The sequence below is a fragment of the Ipomoea nil genome, unplaced genomic scaffold (assembly GCF_001879475.1).
Source record: "Ipomoea nil cultivar Tokyo-kokei standard unplaced genomic scaffold, Asagao_1.1 scaffold2144, whole genome shotgun sequence".
NCBI classification, from domain to species: Eukaryota; Viridiplantae; Streptophyta; class Magnoliopsida; order Solanales; family Convolvulaceae; genus Ipomoea; species Ipomoea nil.
This window is the reverse complement of record NW_017618572.1, coordinates 6,682,010-6,705,433: the sequence shown is the minus strand read 5'-3', so window position 1 is coordinate 6,705,433 and position 23,424 is coordinate 6,682,010. Positions and strand designations below refer to the sequence as shown.

The 23,424-nt window shown below is 32.7% G+C and overlaps 2 long non-coding RNA genes and 8 other non-coding genes across 10 annotated transcripts; 9 read left to right on the top strand and 1 right to left on the bottom strand.

Annotated features, from left to right (window-relative positions):
- Positions 1-4,569: 4,569 nt before the first annotated feature.
- On the top strand, positions 4,570-4,641 carry TRNAE-UUC. Its single transcript has one exon. It is a non-coding gene; the product is annotated as a tRNA-Glu (tRNA).
- A 2,591-nt stretch (positions 4,642-7,232) lies between these two features.
- Positions 7,233-7,305, top strand: TRNAF-GAA. The gene has a single exon. It is a non-coding gene; the product is annotated as a tRNA-Phe (tRNA).
- On the bottom strand, positions 7,238-9,319 carry LOC109148736. Its single transcript, XR_002048860.1, has 3 exons — positions 9,307-9,319; positions 8,620-8,622; positions 7,238-7,306 (listed from the first exon to the last, which is right to left on the bottom strand). It is a non-coding gene; the product is annotated as an uncharacterized LOC109148736 (long non-coding RNA).
- Positions 7,398-7,469, top strand: TRNAE-UUC. Its single transcript has one exon. It is a non-coding gene; the product is annotated as a tRNA-Glu (tRNA).
- Positions 9,320-12,206: 2,887 nt separating the features above from the next.
- LOC109148730 lies at positions 12,207-13,686 on the top strand. Its single transcript, XR_002048855.1, has 4 exons — positions 12,207-12,286; positions 12,519-12,600; positions 12,861-12,938; positions 13,647-13,686. It is a non-coding gene; the product is annotated as an uncharacterized LOC109148730 (long non-coding RNA).
- Positions 13,687-16,157: 2,471 nt separating this feature from the next.
- TRNAF-GAA lies at positions 16,158-16,230 on the top strand. Its single transcript has one exon. It is a non-coding gene; the product is annotated as a tRNA-Phe (tRNA).
- A 1,582-nt stretch (positions 16,231-17,812) lies between these two features.
- Positions 17,813-17,884, top strand: TRNAE-UUC. Its single transcript has one exon. It is a non-coding gene; the product is annotated as a tRNA-Glu (tRNA).
- A 1,317-nt stretch (positions 17,885-19,201) lies between these two features.
- Positions 19,202-19,274, top strand: TRNAF-GAA. Its single transcript has one exon. It is a non-coding gene; the product is annotated as a tRNA-Phe (tRNA).
- A 1,453-nt stretch (positions 19,275-20,727) lies between these two features.
- TRNAF-GAA lies at positions 20,728-20,800 on the top strand. The gene has a single exon. It is a non-coding gene; the product is annotated as a tRNA-Phe (tRNA).
- Positions 20,801-20,892: 92 nt separating this feature from the next.
- Positions 20,893-20,964, top strand: TRNAE-UUC. The gene has a single exon. It is a non-coding gene; the product is annotated as a tRNA-Glu (tRNA).
- The last annotated feature ends 2,460 nt before the right edge of the window (positions 20,965-23,424 follow it).

The following is a 23,424-nucleotide window of genomic DNA, read 5'->3' as shown; positions in this document are numbered from 1 at the left end:
AAACCCGGTTGATCCTTCCCTAGCCAATATTCGAAAACGAAAACCAGCAAACACATCAACCCATTCCTTGACCAAAAAGCCTCTTTCTATCCAAGCATCTAGCCACGGGGAATCAAATACTCACGAGAGGGCTAGTGATGATGCTTGTAGCCATCCTCGTGTCACCCTTCCCACACCCGTAACCCACACCCCAAACCCGAATGAATAGGAAAGAATTCCAAGCAAGGTTGGAAGTGTTGATGATATTCCAACTTATGGGGCAAGTAGTGAGTTGTTAAAGGAATATGAACGTGTGAAAGTTTGGAGGAATTGGAGATTAAGTGATCACAACTCGGTTGCTACATCAATATGGCCGAATACTCTAGAGTTAGAGGAGTTTGCTCTAACGTGGATTAGAACAAGAAATCTTGCTACCGCGACAAGGCTATCGGTGATTAATGAATGCTTTGTTAAGAAAGTTGCCATTAGTCGGGGCAAGAAAGTGGCTCAAGAAGTTCCCAAAAATTCCGTTGAGACAATAGATGGATTTTCTCGAGATGATATTGCCCGAGCATTAGTTCTTTCAAGACAAGAAGTGCACGGTATACCGGGAGAAGCATCACATTTGAAGGAGACCGAAGGTGGAAGCTTGCAAGAATTGGACCCATTTCCTTCGCACATTGGGGATGATTATCTAAGTTTTGATGCTATTTCACCCCACATGGCTACGGATGTGACTAATTCCATGAATTAAAATTTGGAAGAAATTGTTAGTGATGAAAATCGAATGGAGGAACAAGAAAATGTGCTACGTGCCGAGCCGTGGAGGAACAAGAAATTGAAGTGTCACCATTGCCATTAAGCCGTGCTGAGCCAATTAATTTAGCCACTACCGAACCAATGGAGCATACACTTGATGAGCCCTTGTGTCTTGACGATGCACCATACGTGGAACCACCATCCATGCCGAGACAACCACGAGAGGAACCACACAAGGAGGTACATTCTTCATCCATTAATATTGATGCTTTGAAAGAAAATATTATTGGAGATGTACGTAAGGAAATTCAAGAATTGAGGGGAGATGTCTTTCAAGAGTTTGAGAAAGTCCAAAATCAATTTGGTAATGTTGATACCAAATTAGATGACTTTCACAAGAAAGCTTATGAAAGGGCCGAATCCTTGTTACTCGGACAAGGATCAATGCAAGGCGACATGGCCACAATGTCTACTAAGCAAGAAGAGCAAAATAGGGAAGTCTTGAAGATGTTCCTTGACTTAGGGAAAAAAGGAACGGAGTGTGAATCGAGGCTACGATTGGTGGAGAGTCAATTGAAAGCTCTACTACACCAAGTTGGCGTGAACAATGATCTATTAATTGGAGTCCAAACAAGCCAATTCAAGACAAAGCTTCGGCAAGTTTCCAAAGTTATGTGGATGCTGCCGAAAAGGGGGAAAGAGCTAGAGGTGCCCCAAGCCATTTGGTGAATCATTTGATTGGACCGTCATCACAACGGCCACTAGTCGAGCTTATTCGACCTCCAGGAGCACCGAGAGGAGCCACACCCACACCGAAGGTTCAAGGCCGAGGAAAAAGGAGGATAATGGATTATCTTGTGACCGCTCAAAGCTCGGACTTTCCTAGCCAACAAGAATGCCAAAGATCATCACCTTCAAGATCAATTTATGAAGAAAACAAATTAAAGCTTATACAAGAGTTGGAGACATTCTTTGGGCACACAAGCAACGAAATGGTGGATGGAAGATCATTTGAAGAATGCGTTGCTTGGTACCAAGCCGGAGTGTTACGGGGTGACAATAGTCAAGAAGCTTATGAAAATTATGTTATCGAGCAAGTCACTGCACCATACCAACTCGAAGGAAAAGAACAAGACTTCAAAGAATTAAGGGCACATGTGAATGCCTTAATTGGCAAGAGGTAAAATTTTGAAGCCTCATTTTTTTGGTGTACATAATAGCTAGCTTGTTCGAATTATGCCTTTTGGTACATAATATAAATTGCTAGCATATGCTTCATTTCTTTATTGTGTCTAGTATGTTTATTGCTTTAAAGTCTCAAGATTTTAAATTGGACTTAGTAATTGCATGTGAGGCGTATAATTGAGAAAATAAAATAGAAAGGGGGAAGAAAAATTAAAAGATAAAAATCAATACGCAACCGCGCGTTATAGTCTCAATATACGTTTAGGACCGTCCAAAATTAAAATCTCTAGGTCTTAAATGTGTTAAACCCGTCAAATGGCTAGTCGCAATAAAATTGGACAAAAAGATTATTTTTCAAAATTGACATAGCCAAATGACTTGGGTATAAGTTTCGGCATCATCAAAAAAGGGGAAATTGTTAGGAATATATTGTATAAGTTTTGATAAGCCAAATGTATTTTGTAGACCCAAATTTTATTTTATTTAAGTTAGTTCTGGTTCACAAAGTATAGTGCACCACTGCCATGAAGCCTACATGAAGTCTACGTGAAAGCAGTTTGAAGGAAGAATAAATGAAAGCGGGATCATAGCTTAACACATTTATGAAGCATCAAGTCACCAAAGGTTGAGATGGACAAGATGGTAGAAGACTTGTTGAAGTATGCCTAATGTGAGTTGATCCACAGTTTGATTCTTATTGGAAGTAATTTTGGTGTAAAGATGAATTGTTATCGTGAAGTAGCAATATCAGGAGATGATGTCACAAAGAAATATCATGATAGTAATTCCAAGTAATACTATCATGAAAGAACAATTTTATATCATGATAGTTAAAATTATCGGAGGATGATGTCACTACTATCGGGTGATGACGTCACAGTGTGGTATGGCCAGTGGAGAACACGTGGAAGAGACAAGACAAAAGAATTTAAGTCTTGGATTGTATCAATTGGTTACCTAGTCGAGATGGAAGAAACCTTGCCAATTAAAGCAAATGGTTCACAGTTCAATTCCCACTCGAAGCAATTCTATGAAAACATGATATTGGTCCATGATATACAACGGAATGTGATATCTGGTCCATGATATAAAATGGAACATGATATCAGGTCCATGATATGAAATGGAACATGATATATATAGTCCATGATACAAGCATGATAGAATTAGACAGAAACATTCTTTTGAAGCTCTGTTTCTGCAGAAGAAGTCGAAGGAGAAGAAGAAGCTGATATACGAAGGAAATCTTTTTAATACTCAAGCAAGAATCAGCAGATAAATTATTTGATCAACTTGGCACATCAGATCAATAATTCAACAAAAGTCATGCCAAAGAAATTCAAATTTGGAGGCTACCCATTCCAAAGAAAAGCTTTGTCAGATTAAAGGAGAGCGACGGCAAGATTTCTCAAAATCTTTTGACAGACGGCGAAATGATTTTTGCAGACCAAGTTGGCATAATTATTTGATCAACTACAATTCAAATTGGACGATCAAGATCAAAAGTTGATCAACGGGCAAATAGCTTTCTTTGGCTATAAAACGCCCAAGCAGACTTGAAGACAGGAACAACTTGAATACGGCTGAAAAACAAAGTGAAAAGCAAGCAATATTCAAATCAGCCAAGAAGCAATATATTGAGCTATACACGATTAAATTCAAGTCTGAGTGAGAGCAAATTATTTCATTGTAAATCTTCTACTGAGTGTAGAAAAGGGGTAGAGTAACTGGAGAGAGTGAAAAACCCAGTTGGAGTGTAGCTTTGTGCGTAGCACTCGGTTGTAAAGGGTAGAGTAACAAGAGGAGCTTGTGAAAACCCGGTGAGAGCGTAGCTTTGTGCGTAGTTCTCGTGGTGTAGGAGTACAGCTTGGCGCGAAGTACTCGGGAAGGCGGAGTAACAAGAGGAGCTTGCGAAAAACCTTGGTGGATTGTAGCTTTGTGCGAAGCACTCAGAGAAGTGCCGTTGGGCACTTATTCACTATTGTATCTGGGTGATCGAAGAATAGTGAATTTCCTCCTGGAAGTGAAAGGAGAAGAGTGGACTAGGAGGATTACACCACCTCTGAACCACTATAAATCTCTCTCACTATATACTTACTCCTCATATATATTTCGTGCATGCTTATATTATCTGTGAACTAACCCGTTACGGTTTATTGCGTATTTTTATCTGTCTCTGGGTTTGATAGTAACCTCGTTTGCATGCAAGTAAAATTTTATATACATCATCCTACATCTATATTAAGTGTTTCTAACGTGATGCATGTATAGAATCTCTCTTTGAGCACTACACAATTAAAGCATAACACTTTGCCGTTACATTTTCCGCTGTGCACACTCTAAGTTGTTATACTTGTTTATGCTTATTACTTAGAGTTGAAGTTACCAAAGTGTTGTTTGCAAAAGAAGTTGAAAAAGTTAGAGAAGTCTATTCACCCCCCCCCCCCCCCTCTACACTTCTCGCCACCCTTTCGGGACCAACAGGGGATAACTCAGTTGGGAGAGTGTCAGACTGAAGATCTGAAGATCACGTGTTCGATCCACGTTCACCGCAACTTAGTTTGTATGGTTTCAAAATGTAAACCATACAATTATAAGTTAATAATTTGCAATAGATGATTTTCAACAGATGATCTGTGGAAGTGTTCCGTTGTCGTCCAGCGGTTAGGATATCTGGTTTTCACCCAGGAGACCCGGGTTTAATTCCCGGGAACGGAAGATTTCATGTCTATCAATTTAGAGAAGATTTGTAGTGCAAAGTATGGTTTAATGTATTTGTTTAGACGTCTCGGGTTTGCTTCCCAAATCATGTTGCCAATATAATAAACCAAACATTGCTTAAATACATTTTCCTTTATTTCTTTCTTTATAAATAAAATCAATCTATAAAAGTAATATCGTTAAAAATATCTCATAGAGATATTTTAAATTCACTCATATTGATATATTTCTTCAATATATTCTTACAATAAACGTGTGATATAGTAATAATATTGATAACCTATGATGACTTATTGTACCTACAATAGTGGGTTAATGAGTATGCGTTGGTAATTTAATGAAATTGTAATAATGTTTCGGACGAGCATATATGACTTAATGAACTTGTGGTGGTGACTTTTTTCTTTTGTATTTTTTTTTTCAAAGGACTTGCTGTAGTGACTTAATCAACTTGCAATTGTAATTTAACGAACATGCAATAATATCTAGATAAACTTGTAAATGTACTTAATGGAATTGTAATAATAGTAACTAAAAGAACCTACAATTAGGGGTGGGAATTTCGATTGACAGTTCAGGTCCTTTTTTTCCTCGGTCTGATTTATATTTTTTCAGTTTTGAAAAGACAAAACCATTCTATTTAACATTGTAGTTTAGTTTGGTTCGGTCGATTTGAGAACGTTAACATTCTCTAGTTCTTTAGCGCAATTAATTAATTAATTAATTATTATTTATTTAACATTTAAAATCCAATCAACACGAAAACGATACATATCTCAAATTTCTCAATCAATAATGAGTCCGAACAACAACACAACACTACATATTTAAAAATCCAATGTCCAAACATAACACAAAACTTAATTCAAATTACATGATACCGATCTAAGTGTATAATAGAAATATAAAATCGGGATTTAGAAAATTGAGAATTTAGTAATTAGTAATTAGTAAATATACTCGGGTAATTTTCCAAATATAAAAACATTTAGTTATAGTTAGATACATAGATATGAAGAGAGGAAATGTCATAGTTTTTTATGCTTACATTAGACTTTATAATAATTATAGAGGTGTTATTAAAGATGATTGGTTTTGGCTTGTGGCAACAATTGAATCATGCACAAGAGATGTTTGGTGTAGTGTAATGAAATCGGTTTGTTTCTGATGAACGTAATCATCGTGGCTATGTTTGAACTTTTAATCAGAGTTTGAAGACGCAATAATGAATATTCGAAGCAATATGTGGAACAGAATAACTTATGGTTAAAAAAGCTAAAAGTTCGTTTATTAAGAATGTGAAGTTCTTATGAGATGCGGGGATAGCTCAGTTGGGAGATCGTTAGACTGAAGATTTGAAGGTCACGTGTTCAATCCACCTTCACCACAACTTAGTTTGTATGGTTTCAAAATGTAAACCATACAATTATAAGTTAATAATTTGCAATAGATGATTTTCAACAGATATCTGGTTTTCACCCAAAGTATAGTTTAATGTATTTGTTTAGACGTCCCGGGTGCCAATATAATAAACCAAACATTGCTTAAATACATTTTCCTTTATTTCTTTCTTTATAAATAAAATCAATCTATAAAAGTAATATCGTTAAAAATATCTCATAGAGATATTTTAAATTCACTCATATTGATATATTTTTTCAATATATTCTTACAATAAACGTGTGATATAGTAATAATATAGATGACCTATGATGACTTACTGTACCAACAATAGTGGGTTAATGAGTATGCGTTGGTAATTTAATGAACTTGTAATAATGTTTCGGACGAGCATATATGACTTAATGAACTTGTGGTGGTGACTTTTTTCTTTTCTTTTTTTTTTTTCAAAGGACTTGCTGTAGTGACTTAATCAACTTGCAATTGTAATTTAACGAACATGCAATAATATCTAGATAAACTTGTAAATTTACTTAATGGAATTGTAGTAATAGTAACTACAAGAACCTACAATTAGGGGTGGGAATTTCGATTGACGGTTCAGGTCCTTTTTTTCCTCGGATTGATTTATATTTTTTCAGTTTTGAAAAGACGAAACCATTCTATTTAACATTGTAGTTTAGTTTGGTTCGGTCGATTTGAGAACATTAACATTTTCTAGTTCTTTAGCGCAATTAATTAATTAATTAATTTTTATTAATTTAACATTTAAAATCCAATCAACACGAAAACGATGCATATCTCAAATTTCTCAATCAATAATGAGTCCGAACAACAACACAACATTACATATTTAAAAATCCAATGTCCAAACATAACACAAAACTAAATTCAAATTACATGATACCGGTCTAAGTGTATAATAATTATAATAATTATAGAGGTGTTATTAAAGATGTTTGGCTTTGGTTTGTGGCAGCAATTGAATCATGCACAAGAGATGTTTGGTGTAGTGTAATGAAATCGGTTTGTTTCTCATGAACGTAATCATCGTGGCTATGTTTTAACTTTTAATCAGAGTTTGAAGAAGCAATAATGACTATTCGAAGCAATATGTGGAACAGAATAACTTATGGTTAAAAAAATCTAAATGTTCGTTAATTAAGAATGTAAAGTTCCTATGAGATGCGGGGATAGCTCAGTTGGGAGAGCGTCAGACTGAAGATCTGAAGGTCACGTGTTTGATCCACGTTCACCGCAACTTAGTTTGTATGGTTTCAAATTTTAAACCATACAATTATAAGTTAATAATTTGCAAAAGATGATATTCAACAGATGATCCGTGGAAGTGTTCCGTTGTCGTCCAGCGGTTAGGATATCTGGCTTTCACCCAGGAGACCCGGTTTCAATTCCCGGCAACGGAAGATTTAATATCTATCAGTTTAGAGAAGAATGCGCATAGACAACACTACAAAGACAACAGTTTTTAAGAAAAGTGTTGTCTTTTGTATAAAAGACAACAGTTTGGTTCAAAACCGTTGTCTTTGATGCAACACTTTTGTCAAAGACAACGGTTTTTACTTAACCGTTGTTATAAGTGTGTTGTCTTTGTGCATTTTGTGATAAGACAACACCACAACGACAACGATTTTTTAAAACCGTTGTCTATGTGCGTTTTTTTTTTTAAAAGACAACGGTTTTTTTAACTGTTGTCGTTGGTGTGTTGTCTTTAAGCGCACTAGAATACACAACACTAGAAAGACAACGGTTGTTTAAAACCGTTGTCTTTGTGCGCTCTTTTTTTTTTTAAAAGACAACGGTTTTATTTAACCGTTGTCGTTGGTGTGTTGTCTTTAAGCGCACTAGAATACACAACACTACAAAGACAACGGTTTTTTAAAACTGTTGTCTTTGTGCATTATTATTTTATAAAAGACAACGGTTTTATTTAACCGTTGTCATTTATGTGTTGTCTTCAATAGCACTTGAATACACAACACTACAACGACAACGGTTTTATATAACCGTTGTCATTGCGCGTTCTTTATTTGTTTAAGACAACGGTTTTATTTAACGTTGTCTTTGGTATGTTGTCTTTAAGCGTATTTGAATACACAACACTACAAAGACAACGGTTATTTTATAACCGTTGTCTTTGCGCATCATTATTTTATAAAAGACAACAGTTGTATAAAATATAAACAAGGATTTTAGCAACAAGAATCAAACCTCTAACCTCAAACATAGCAATTAAGGTTTAACCAATTAAGCAACACAAACTTTTATGTATTAAAGTGCAACATCTTGTATATAACTGGATTGTTTCTGTGTTGTCTGTGAAAACCAAGACAACGATTTTATAAAATAGGTTAAAAATGCCTCTAAGAAACCCACCAAGCCACACTAACACTTATGTATTCAAGCGCAACATCTAAGATATAACGAGTTTGGTTCTGTGTTGTCTATGAGAACCAAAACAATGATTGTATGAAATATAGGTTAAAGATGCCACCAAGAAGGATAGAACCCATGACCTCTAACATAATAAATAAAGCTAAACCCACCAAGCCACACCAACTCTTGTTTACTAAAGTGTTACACCTTATCTTTTACCTAGAATTTGGACCTTCATTGTTTTTGTTACGAGATGAAAATAGATGTTTAGAAGATCTAGAACAAAAAATAAAATGTAATTAAATTTTTTTGTCCAAATATAGTGCATAAAAATTTAACAAAGAAATAATACAATTCAAAAGTTAATTTAATAGTTCTATTTTCGTTCATATTTAAATATAAAATTATTCACCAAAGATTTTATAAATCTACAATATAGAATTTATGAATCTACAGTATAAAAATCTATGAATCTCGCGTTTTGTACCTATATACCCAGTACTATTTTGGGTCTAGCGACCCGGGTAATAAAGCTAATATTTTCTTACCCTGTTATATATCTATATCGCCTGGTTTATGGTGGACCCGGTCCCTATAAAACCATGAATATACCCGGCCTACAGGCACCCTAGTCTAGTGGTCTCTAGTCTCTACCCGGCCTCAACCTAGTCACTTGGGGTTCGATTCTTATGTATTCACACATACTATATGTTCATAATTTGATAACTGTACAATTTAGAAATGATGAATCAACAATACAGAAATTATGAATCTACAATTCAGATATTATGAATCTGCATACGTGTAGAAATTATGAATCTACTGTATAGAAACTATGAATCTACTGTATTTAAATTATGAATCTACGGTTTAGAAATTATGAATCTACAGTAAAGATTTTATGAATCTACTATATAGAAATTATGAATCTATAGTATATGAATTATGAATCTATACCTATATAAATTCTGAGTCTGTAGTATATAAATTATGAACTATTTTGGACCTAGCACCCCGGGTAATAAAGCTACTGTTTTCTTACTTCCCGTTCTGTACCTATATACGCGGTACATCCCGAGCAATAAAACTACTATTTTTTTACCTTGCGTTCTGTACCTATATACCCGGTACTATTTTGGGTCTAGCGTCCCCGATAATAAAGTTAATATATTCTTACCCCGTTCTATACCTATATACCCGACAATAGACATGCACTACAAGAAAAACAACTTTTAGTGACAAAAAATTAGTGATAGACAGAAAAACCTCTCACTAAATGAATCATTTCCATGTCTTTTGTGAGAGTTACTCTAGCTAAATGTTTATGATTTAGTGATGAAATTTTATTTTTATATTTATTTTAAAATTATACTCTCATTATTAGTATGAATAATACATTTACTCTCACTATTGATATCTAAAAAATATTTTACTAAAATCCCACTATTGATATCTAAAAAATATTTTACTAAAATTAAATTCCCACCAAAACTTTTTTTGTTTGGCGCCTCTTGTACATCAGATTTTTACAGCTTTACTACTTTACTCTCTCTTCTCTTCATGGACGGAGGGAGCTGCCCCCATTTCGCCTCTTGCCCTTTTCGCGACTACCATTACCGCACTGCGCATACCGGCGGACCGCAGAAGCCAATCGCGAAGGGAAGAATTGCTGCTGGGCCTGGCTGCTACCAATCGCCAACACCGTAGGGCGCAGACTACGGCGAGCACCCTCTGCCGACTGCCGAGGCTCACCCGCTCAGGCGCTCATGGTATGGTCCACTGCCGCAAATAGTTGATTTTTATCCTTTGTTTTGAATTCCATTGACCGATTGATTGATATCTGCTTAGCTGCTCTGTCTCTTTAAACCTAATTGATTGCCTAATTGGTTCTTAATTTCTTATTCATCTAGAAGACTGGAATTTTGGATAAAAGAGAAAAACCTAAAAATCTAAGATTTAGTTCATCAGCACTTTGGATTGGGTTGCATTTGATTATTTGAAGTTGCATTTTATAATTTATTGCTTCCAATAGATAATATATGAATATGAATTTGAGATGATTTTGCATAGTTTGCTTAGGAATTGGGAATTGGGGCTGTGTTGCTAGTGAGCCAGTGACGTTCTGAGTGGTCTGAGGGATTACTTAGTTTGCTTAGGAATTAGGAATTGGGGTTGTGTTGGCAGTGTTGCCTTACTTTGCTAGAATGCTAGTTTGATTATACTCTTTGTAGTTAACAGTTAATGTTTGCCTATGATTTGCTCTAATTCATATTGATTTGCTCTGTGTTTACAGTTTACTTGAAATACACTACAAAATTCTCTATGTTTACTTGTTTAGATAATTAGATTATATTTATTTTTTGTTTATTTATGAAAAAATTCTTTAAAAGAAAATCAACTTTTAGGTAGCAGCTCTATTTCTCCCTGATTCATTTTTATTTACCTCCCCTGATGTTTGTTAACAGGAGTTTGGTCATCGTGTTAGGCTTACAACTCATATCAATGAGGTATGTGTACACACTTCTCTTGGTTTGTCAAACTTGTTTTTTTATTTATTTGGCATTTTATTTTGAGAGATAACACTGTATTTCTGTTTGTTTTTCTGTACTTAACAAAATATTAGATAAATACGGAGTATAAAATTATTGTCTGTATGTTTTTTGGTGCTGGTGAAACTGTCTGCACTCTAAAATGTGTCATGCTTGAACTCAACAGATATATTATGGTTAGGCAACCTCATATATTAAACCTTTGCAGTGACCTGTGTCTGTTTACGTAGCCTATACAGAGATCTGTTCTAGTTTTGACTTTACATTGCATTACTCTTTGGCAATTTCCTCAAATATTGCCTTTTTTTTTTCATGACATCAAACTCTACTTGTCTTCTCATAGGCAAATGAGGCTTCTATCCTTGGCAGTGACCTGTGTCTGTTTAGAAAAGGAAGTTTCTGAAACATACATCTAATAACAAAAGGCAGCACATAGTACTTTCTATAATGCATTGGTCACTTGGTATTTCTCATGAGTGCTCAATTTTCTCTCCACCAACAGCTACAAGAACAATTTTGAACATTTGGAACTCCTTAAGCTTTTGGCAGATTGTTTTACTTCTAGAAAAGCAGAAAAAATGTTCCCCCAAGTTAGGATCTATGGAGAATAATGAGTTAAAAGATTCATCATTCATGTCAAAGCATTTATTATTTGGCTAATAATCCTTTTTCTGCTTGTTAAAATTATTGGAAGGAATGGATTTCAAATTGTTCAATTATCAGTGGATCCTTTCTGTCACTTTTTTTTTTTCTTTTTCTTGTTTTTTTTTTTTTTTTTTTTTTTGGCATTATCTCTGAAATGCTTCCATTTAGTGATTTATGCTGCAGTCTTTATTAAAGTGAGGGTCACCTAATTTGTCATGAAAAAGTACTTTGTAGGTTGTCTTTACTTTTGGTGACTTTTGTTTAGGGGATTTATAGAAAACAATTGCAGATTTGGTAGAGTGGCAATTCTGAAAGCAGAGAAAGATGTTTCAAAAGGGGCTTTTTTCCCAGTTGTGAACATTGGTAATAATAAGCATGGGGCTGGTGATAAGGTCAGAGATAAACAGAAGGATATGCAAGACATGGAGTCAACCCTAAAAGAGTTATTGGTAATATTTAATTGTTCCTTTCTTGTTTTTAGTCAGTCAAATTGCAGTTGATAAATCTAGTGACTTGAATTGAGCTTCCTTGCAGGACCAATCCTCCTCCTTTCGACTATTAGAGCTCAAGCTTCTTCACCTTGCTGTCTAATAAAGCTGAAAATGCTGCCTTGAAGGCAACTGATTTTGGCCTCTCTGTGTTCATTGAGCAAGGTAAATTGCTTATGAATTCACCTCCTCATACTTAATGACATTTGTATCTTAATCTTATAGTGTACAGAAATTCGTTATGTTGCTTAATCATTTTACCTTCTAGGTTTCGAGGTCTTGGTGGGCATTTCCATGTGATTTTTGTCTTTAGTTGAATTGTAGTTATCTAAGATGCACTTCTTTCGTTATTGAACCATATTTCCAATGGCATACCTTACTAGTGAAAAAGTTGCAGGGTGAAAATGTTGAGAAATGTAGTTTAAGCATCTGATCGTTGACGAGTTTAAGAAAGTTTAACAACTCTCATCCTTGCAAAGGTATGAGTATTTTCTAACCTCCTTTATGCACTACCTATGGTGTCATTTTGGTCTTCTATAGCAGAATTTTAAATATTTTTATATTTATTTCAACAATCTAAACATTGCTTAATTTCAAATAGAGCTCTAAGTCATTAATACTTATGATAAACTGGTTTATTCTACTTTGATAGTGTCACGAGAAAATAATTACTTTTGATGATACATGTATGTAAGTTTTTTTGCAAGAAAAGCTTATTGTTTATTGTTTCAAATTATAGGTGAGCTCGGTTGGAGTTACTGGAGCTCGGGCATCTGTGAGTGACAAGGTTGAGTCCATTCTAAAGCAAATTAAGGAGGTTTGTTTCCAATACTTGCCACCATTAGTTATAAAAAATTACTTATGTAATTACCTTATTATTTGTTCTACAATATTTGCACCCTTCAAATTTCTATTTTGAATTCCAAAAATTTTATTCTTTGACACTGCTTTTAGTGCATGAGAAACAGTTTTTTAGTGCTTTACTAACCTTGGGGGTAAAACTATGGCCTTACACTTGACTTTAAGCCTTCATTTATTCATCTTTTGTGGGATTTGCTTTCTCGTACAAGAAAAAAGTAACCAATTCTGTGCTTAGTAGCCCTTTCCTTAAAATTTTCTATAGAAACTGGATAAAGGGTAGACATTTATCAATTGGATTTTGTTCCTATAGCCTTTTTCTTAGAGATGAGAATAGAAGGCAACGGGCAAACAAGTAGCCTGTTTTTTATTCAAGGATAATGGAAGAAAGTAGATAAAGATATTCCCCAATTGGCATATCTTGTAAACATATCCAATAGTTAAATATGAGGAGATAAAGACCGTAAACATATACAGAAGAACCCTTATTTGGGACCTGTGGCGCTCTCAATGATTATTGTTTGTTGTTTCTTATAATAATATTTTGCATGTTTTTTAAGTATCTGTTAATCTTTTTGTTGTTGTCATGGTCTTGTCAAAAATCATATAATTATTTTGCAAATTTATTATATCTATACTAATTTATTTACTCACTATTTACATGTAGTTCCAACAAGTTGATTATGACAAAGCGGTTATTGATCTGGTGCGTTCAGAATGGGCCGATATTCTATCAAGTTATATAGAGTAGGTATGATTTGACGTTGTGATCATTTAGACTTGGTTCGTGGATTGGAATTGTTTTTTTTTTTTTTTTTTTTTGTAGTATTATGACTTGGATGATGATTTGATTAGAATTAGTCATGCTCAGTATTTTGACTTGTTATTATGAACCGTGCTTAGCTTGTGCAATGTAACTATACTTGGTCATGGTGAATGAATAAATGCTTCTATTTTTTTTATATGATTAAATTTTAAGCAGGTTAAAAACGAGTTGAGACAACGGTTAAAAGTTGTCTGTTTTACAATAGACAATAGTTTGAAACTATTGTCTTTTAAAAAGACAACAGTTTATGGGTGTGACTTTTAACAACAGCGATTTCAACAACACACAATAGATAACAGTTTATAACTGTTGTCTTTTAAAGAAAAGACAACAGTTAAAAACCGTTGTCTATGTGCATCACTTTTAACAACACCAGTTTCAACAACATTGAATTGACAACGGGTCAAAAACCGTTGTCTTTGGAAGAAACGACAACGGTTTAAAACCGTTGTCTATGTTCGTGACTTTTAACAACACCGGTTTCAACAACACATAATAGACAACGGTTAAAAAACTATTGTCGTTTCTAGAAAAGACAACGGTTATTAACCGTTGTCTATGTACGTGCCATACAACAACACCGGCTTCAACAACACTTAATAGACAACGGTTAAAAAAACTGTTGTTGTTTATAGAAAAGACAACGGTTATTAACCGTTGTCTATGTGCGTGACATACAACAACACCGGCTTCAACAACACTTAATAGACAACGGTTAAAAAACCGTTGTTGTTTCTAGAAAAGACAACCATTATTAACCGTTGTCTATGTGCGTGACTTATAACAACACCGGCTTCAACAACAATTAATAGACAACGGTTAAAAAACCGTTGTTGTTTCTAGAAAAGACAATGGTTATTAACCGTTGTCTATGTGCGTGACTTACAACAACACCGGCTTCAACAACACTTAATAGACAACGGTTAAAAAACCGTTGTTGTTTTTAGAAAAGACAACGGTTAAAAAACCGTTGTCTATGCGCTGGACTTACAACAACACCGGCTTCAACAACAGAAATTATACCCCTACGACAACGGTTATTAACCGTTGTCTATGTGCATTTTTCTTGTTGTGAATGTATTTGTATGTATTTGTTTAGACGTCCCGGGTTTGCTTCCCAAGTCATGCTGCCAATATAATAAACCAAACATTGCTTAAATACATTTTCCTTTATTTCTTTCTTTATAAATAAAATCAATCTATAAAAGTAATATCGTTAAAAATATCTCATAGAGATATTTTAAATTCACTCATATTGATATATTTTTTCAATATATTCTTACAATAAACGTGTGATATAGTAATAATATAGATGACCTATGATGACTTACTGTACCAACAATAGTGGGTTAATGAGTATGCGTTGGTAATTTAATGAACTTGTAATAATGTTTCGGACGAGCATATATTACTTAATGAACTTGTAGTGGTGACTTTTTTCTTCTTTTTTTTTCAAAGGACTTGCTGTAGTGACTTAATCAACTTGCAATTGTAATTTAACGAACATGCAATAATATCTAGATAAACTTGTAAATTTACTTAATGGAATTGTAATAATAGTAACTAAAAGAACCTACAATTAGGGGTGGGAATTTCAATTGACAGTTCGGGCCTTTTTTTTTTTCCTCGGTTTGATTTATATTTTTTCAGTTTTGAAAAGACAAAACCATTCTATTTAACATTGTAGTTTAGTTTGGTTCGGTCGATTTGAGAACATTAACATTTTCTAGTTCTTTAGCGCAATTAATTAATTAATTAATTTTTATTAATTTAACATTTAAAATCCAATCAACATGAAAATGATGCATATCTCCAATTTCTCAATCAATAATGAGTCCGAACAACAACACAACACTACATATTTAAAAATCCAATGTCCAAACATAACACAAAACTTAATTCAAATTACATGATACCGATCTAAGTGTATAATAGAAATATAAAATCGGGATTTAGAAAATTGAGAATTTAGTAATTAGTACTTAGTATATATACTCGGGTAATTTTCCAAATATAAAAACATTTAGTTATAGTTAGATACATAGATATGAAGAAAGGAAATGTCATAGTTTTTTATGCTTTCATTAGACATTATAATAATTATAGAGGTGTTATTAAAGATGATTGGTTTTGGCTTGTGGCAACAATTGAATCATGCACAAGAGATGTTTGGTGTAGTGTAATGAAATCGGTTTGTTTCTCATGAACGTAATCATCGTGGCTATGTTTTAACTTTTAATCAGAGTTTGAAGAAGCAATAATGACTATTCAAAGCAATATGTGGAACATAATAACTTATGGTTAAAAAAAGCTAAAAGTTCGTTTATTAAGAATGTAAAGTTCCTATGAGATGCGGGGATAGCTCAGTTGGGAGAGTGTCAGACTGAAGATCTGAAGGTCACGTGTTTGATCCACGTTCACCGCAACTTAGTTAGTATGGTTTCAAAATGTAAACCATACAATTATAAGTTAATAATTTGAAATAGATGATATTCAACAGATGATTCGTGGAAGTGTTTCGTTGTCGTGCAGCAGTTAGGATATCTGGCTTTCACCTAGGAGACTCGGGTTCAATTCCCAACAACGGAAGATTTCATATCTATCAATTTAGAGAAGATTTGTAGTGCAAAGTATGGTTTAATGTATTTGTTTAGACGTCCCGGGTTTGCTTCCCAAGTCATGCTGCCAATATAATAAACCAAACATTGCTTAAATATATTTTCCTTTATTTCTTTCTTTATAAATAAAATCAATCTATAAAAGTAATATCGTTAAAAATATCTCATAGAGATATTTTAAATTCACTCATATTGATATATTTTTTCAATATATTCTTACAATAAACCTGTGATATTGTAATAATATAGATGACCTATGATGACTTACTGTACAAACAATAGTGGGTTAATGAGTATGCGTTGGTAATTTAATGAACTAGTAATAATGTGTCGGACGAGCATATATGACTTAATCAACTTGCAATTGTAATTTAACAAACATGCAATAATATCTAGATAAACTTGTAAATTTACTTAATGGAATTGTAATAATAGTAACTAAAAGAACCTACAATTAGGGGTGGGACTTTCGATTCACAGTTCAGGTCCTTTTTTTCCTCGGTTTGATTTATATTTTTTCAGTTTTGAAAAGACGAAACCATTCTATTTAACATTGTAGTTTAGTTTGGTTCGGTCGATTTGAGAACATTAACATTTTCTAGTTCTTTAGCGCAATTAATTTATTAATTAATTTTTATTAATTTAACATTTAAAATCCAATCAACACGAAAACGATGCATATCTCAAATTTCTCAATCAATAATGAGTCCGAACAACAACACAACACTACATATTTAAAAATCCAATGTCCAAACATAACACAAAACTTAATTCAAATTACATGATACCGATCTAAGTGTATAATAGAAATATAAAATCGGGATTTAGAAAATTGAGAATTTAGTAATTAGTACTTAGTATATATACTCGGGTAATTTTCCAAATATAAAAACATTTAGTTATAGTGATATACATAGATATGAAGAAAGGAAATATCATAGTTTTTTATGCTTTCATTAGACATTATAATAAATATAGAGGTGTTATTAAAGATGATTGGCTTTGGCTTGTGGCAATAATTGAATCATGCACAAGAGATGTTTGGTGTAGTGTAATGAAATCGGTTTGTTTCTCATGAACGTAATCATCCTGGCTTTGTTTTAACTTTTATTCAGAGTTTGAAGAAGCAATAATGACAATTCAAAGCAATATGTGGAACATAATAACTTATGGTTAAAAAAAGCTAAAAGTTCGTTTATTAAGAATGTAAAGTTCCTATGAGATGCGGGGATAGCTCAGTTGGGAGAGTGTCATACTGAAGATCTGTAGGTCACGTGTTTGATCCACGTTCACCGCAACTTAGTTTGTATGGTTTCAAAATGTAAACCATACAATTATAATTTAATAATTTGCAATAGATGATATTCAACAAATAATCTGTGGAAGTGTTCCGTTGTTGTCCAGCGGTTAGGATATTTGGCTTTCACCTAGGAGACTCGGGTTCAATTCCCGGCAACGGAAGATTTCATATCTATCAATTTAGAGAAGATTTGTAGTGCAAAGTATTGTTTAATTTATTTGTTTAGACGTCCCGGGTTTGCTTCCCAAGTCATGCTGCCAATATAATAAACCAAACATTGCTTAAATACATTTTCCTTTATTTCTTTCTTTATAAATAAAATCAATCTATAAAAGTAATATCGTTAAAAATATCTCATAGAGATATTTTAAATTCACTCATATTGATATATTTTTTCAATATATTCTTACAATAAACGTGTGATATAGTAATAATATAGATGACCTATGATGACTTACTGTACCAACAATAGTGGGTTAATGAGTATGCGTTGGTAATTTAATGAATTTGTAATAATGTTTCGGACGAGCATATATGACTTAATGAACTTGTAGTGGTGACTTTTTTCTTTTTTTTTTTTCAAAGGACTTGCTGTAGTGACTTAATCAACTTGCAATTGTAATTTAACGAACATGCAATAATATCTAGATAAACTTGTAAATTTACTTAATGGAATTGTAATAATAGTAACTAAAAGTACCTACAATTAGGGGTGGGAATTTCGATTGAAAGTTCGGGGCTTTTTTTTTTCCTCGGTTTGATTTATATTTTTTCAGTTTTGAAAAGACGAAACCATTCTATTTAACATTGTAGTTTAGTTTGGTTCGGTCGATTTGAGAACATTAACATTTTCTAGTTCTTTAGCGCAATTAATTAATTAATTAATTTTTATTAATTTAAAATTTAAAATCCAATCAACACGAAAACGATGCATATCTCAAATTTCTCAATCAATAATGAGTCCGAACAACAACACAACACTACATATTTAAAAATCCAATGTCCAAACATAACACAAAACTTAATTCAAATTACATGATACCGATCTAAGTGTATAATAGAAATATAAAATCGGGATTTAGAAAATTGAGAATTTAGTAATTATTATTTAGTATATATACTCGGGTAATTTTCCAAATATAAAAACATTTAGTTATAGTTAGATACATAGATATGAAGAAAGGAAATGTCATAGTTTTTTATGCTTTCATTAGACATTATAATAATTATAGAGGTGTTATTAAAGATGATTGGCTTTGGCTTGTGGCAACAATTGAATCATGCACAAGAGATGTTTGGTGTAGTGTAATGAAATCGGTTTGTTTCTCATGAACGTAATCATCGTGGCTATGTTTTAACTTTTAATCAGAGTTTGAAGAAGCAATAATGACTATTCAAAGCAATATGTGGAACATAATAACTTATGGTTAAAAAAAGCTAAAAGTTCGTTTATTAAGAATGTAAAGTTCCTATGAGATGCGGGGATAGCTCAGTTGGGAGAGTGTCAGACTGAATATCTGAAGGTCACGTGTTTGATCCACGTTCACCGCAACTTAGTTTGAATGGTTTCAAAATGTAAATCATCCAATTATACGTTAATAATTTGCAATAGATGATATTCAACAGATGTTCCGTGGAAGTTTTCCGTTGTTGTCCAGCGGTTAGGATATCTGGCTTTCACCCAGGAGACCAGGGTTCAATTCTCGCCAACGGAAGATTTCATGTCTATCAATTTCGAGAAGATTTGTTTAGACGTCCCGGGTTTGCTTCCCAAGTCATGCTGCCAATATAATAAACCAAACATTGCTTAAATACATTTTCCTTTATTTCTTTCTTTATAAATAAAATCAATCTATAAAAGTTATATCGTTAAAAATATCACATAGAGATATTTTAAATTCACTCATATTGATATATATTTTCAATATATTCTTACAATAAACGTGTGATATAGTAATAATATAGATGACCTATGATGACTTACTGTACCAACAATAGTGGGTTAATGAGTATGCGTTGGTAATTTAATGAATTTGTAATAATGTTTCTGACGAGCATATATGACTTAATGAACTTGTAGTGGTGACTTTTTTCTTTTTTTTTTTCAAAGGACTTGCTGTAGTGACTTAATCAACTTGCAATTGTAATTTAACGAACATGCAATAATATCTAGATAAACTTGTAAATTTACTTAATGGAATTGTAATAATAGTAACTAAAAGAACCTACAATTAGGGGTGGGAATTTCGATTGAAAGTTCGGGGCTTTTTTTTTTTCCTCGGTTTGATTTATATTTTTTCAATTTTGAAGAGACGAAACCATTCTATTTAACATTGTAGTTTAGTTTGGTTCGGTCGATTTGAGAACATTAACATTTTCTAGTTCTTTAGCGCAATTAATTAATTAATTAATTTTTATTAATTTAAAATTTAAAATCCAATCAACACGAAAACGATGCATATCTCAAATTTCTCAATCAATAATGAGTCCGAACAACAACACAACACTACATATTTAAAAATCCAATGTCCAAACATAACACAAAACTTAATTCAAATTACATGATACCGATCTAAGTGTATAATAGAAATATAAAATCGGGATTTAGAAAATTGAGAATTTAGTAATTATTATTTAGTATATATACTCGGGTAATTTTCCAAATATAAAAACATTTAGTTATAGTTAGATACATAGATATGAAGAAAGGAAATGTCATAGTTTTTTATGCTTTCATTAGACATTATAATAATTATAGAGGTGTTATTAAAGATGATTGGCTTTGGCTTGTGGCAACAATTGAATCATGCACAAGAGATGTTTGGTGTAGTGTAATGAAATTGGTTTGTTTCTCATGAACGTAATCATCGTGGCTATGTTTTAACTTTTAATCAGAGTTTGAAGAAGCAATAATGACTATTCAAAGCAATATGTGGAACATAATAACTTATGGTTAAAAAAAGCTAAAAGTTCGTTTATTAAGAATGTAAAGTTCCTACGAGATGCGGGGATAGCTCAGTTGGGAGAGTGTCAGACTGAATATCTGAAGGTCACGTGTTTGATCCACGTTCACCGCAACTTAGTTTGAATTGTTTCAAAATGTAAATCATCCAATTATAAGTTAATAATTTGCAATAGATGATATTCAACAGATGTTCCGTGGAAGTTTTCCGTTGTTGTCCAGCGGTTAGGATATCTGGCTTTCACCCAGGAGACCAGGGTTCAATTCTCGGCAACGGAAGATTTCATGTCTATCAATTTAGAGAAGATTTGTTTAGACGTCCCGGGTTTGCTTCCCAAGTCATGCTGCCAATATAATAAACCAAACATTGCTTAAATACATTTTCCTTTATTTCTTTCTTTATAAATAAAATCAATCTATAAAAGTTATATCGTTAAAAATATCACATAGAGATATTTTAAATTCACTCATATTGATATATATTTTCAATATATTCTTACAATAAACGTGTGATATAGTAATAATATAGATGACCTATGATGACTTACTGTACCAACAATAGTGGGTTAATGAGTATGCGTTGGTAATTTAATGAATTTGTAATAATGTTTCTGACGAGCATATATGACTTAATGAACTTGTAGTGGTGACTTTTTTCTTTTTTTTTTTCAAAGGACTTGCTGTAGTGACTTAATCAACTTGCAATTCTAATTTAACGAACATGCAATAATATCTAGATAAACTTGTAAATTTACTTAATAGAATTGTAATAATAGTAACTAAAAGAACCTACAATTAGGGGTGGGAATTTCGATTGAAAGTTCGGGGCTTTTTTTTTTCCTCGGTTTGATTTATATTTTTTCAGTTTTGAAAAGACGAAACCATTCTATTTAACATTGTAGTTTAGTTTGGTTCGGTCGATTTGAGAACATTAACATTTTCTAGTTCTTTAGCGCAATTAATTAATTAATTAATTTTTATTAATTTAAAATTTAAAATCCAATCAACACGAAAACAATGCATATCTCAAATTTCTCAATCAATAATGAGTCCGAACAACAACACAACACTACATATTTAAAAATCCAATGTCCAAACATAACACAAAACTTAATTCAAATTACATGATACCGATCTAAGTGTATAATAGAAATATAAAATCGGGATTTAGAAATTTGAGAATTTAGTAATTATTATTTAGTATATATACTCGGGTAATTTTCCAAATATAAAAACATTTAGTTATAGTTAGATACATAGATATGAAGAAAGGAAATGTCATAGTTTTTTATGCTTTCATTAGACAATATAATAATTATAGAGGTGTTATTAAAGATGATTGGCTTTGGCTTGTGGCAACAATTGAATCATGCACAAGAGATGTTTGGTGTAGTGTAATGAAATCGGTTTGTTTCTCATGAACGTAATCATCGTGGCTATGTTTTAACTTTTAATCAGAGTTTGAAGAAGCAATAATGACTATTCAAAGCAATATGTGGAACATAATAACTTATGGTTAAAAAAAGCTAAAAGTTCGTTTATTAAGAATGTAAAGTTCCTATGAGATGCGGGGATAGCTCAGTTGGGAGAGTGTCAGACTGAATATCTGAAGGTCACGTGTTTGATCCACATTCACCGCAACTTAGTTTGAATGGTTTCAAAATGTAAATCATCCAATTATAAGTTAATAATTTGCAATAGATGATATTCAACAGATGTTCCGTGGAAGTTTTCCATTGTTGTCCAGCGGTTAGGATATCTGGCTTTCACCCAGGAGACCAGGGTTCAATTCTCGGCAACGGAAGATTTCATGTCTATCAATTTAGAGAAGATTTGTTTAGACGTCCCAGGTTTGCTTCCCAAGTCATGCTGCCAATATAATAAACCAAACATTGCTTAAATACATTTTCCTTTATTTCTTTCTTTATATATAAAATCAATCTATAAAAGTTATATCGTTAAAAATATCTCATAGAGATATTTTAAATTCACTCATATTGATATATTTTTTCAATATATTCTTACAATAAACGTGTGATATAGTAATAATATTGATGACCTATGATGACTTACTGTACCGACAATAGTGGGTTAATGAGTATGCGTTGGTAATTTAATGAACTTGTAATAATGTTTCGGACGAGCATATATGACTTAATGAACTTGTAGTGGTGACTTTTTTCTTTTTTTTTTTTTTCAAAGGACTTGCTGTAGTGACTTAATCAACTTGCAATTGTAATTTAACGAACATGCAATAATATCTAGATAAACTTGTAAATTTACTTAAAGGAATTGTAATAATAGTAACTAAAAGAACCTACAATTAGGGGTGGGAATTTCGATTGACAGTTCAGGTCCTTTTTTTCCTCAGTTTGATTTATATTTTTTCAGTTTTGAAAAGACGAAACCATTCTATTTAACATTGTAGTTTAGTTTGGTTCGGTCGATTTGAGAACATTAACATTTTCTAGTTCTTTAGCGCAATTAATTAATTAATTAATTTTTATTAATTTAACATTTAAAATCCAATCAACACGAAAACGATGCATATCTCAAATTTCTCAATCAATAATGATTCCGAACAACAACACAACACTACATATTTAAAAATCCAATGTCCAAACATAACACAAAACTTAATTCAAATTACATGATACTGATTAGTGTATAATAGAAATATAAAATTGGGATTTAGAAAATTGAGAATTTAGTAATTAGTAATTAGTATATATACTCGGG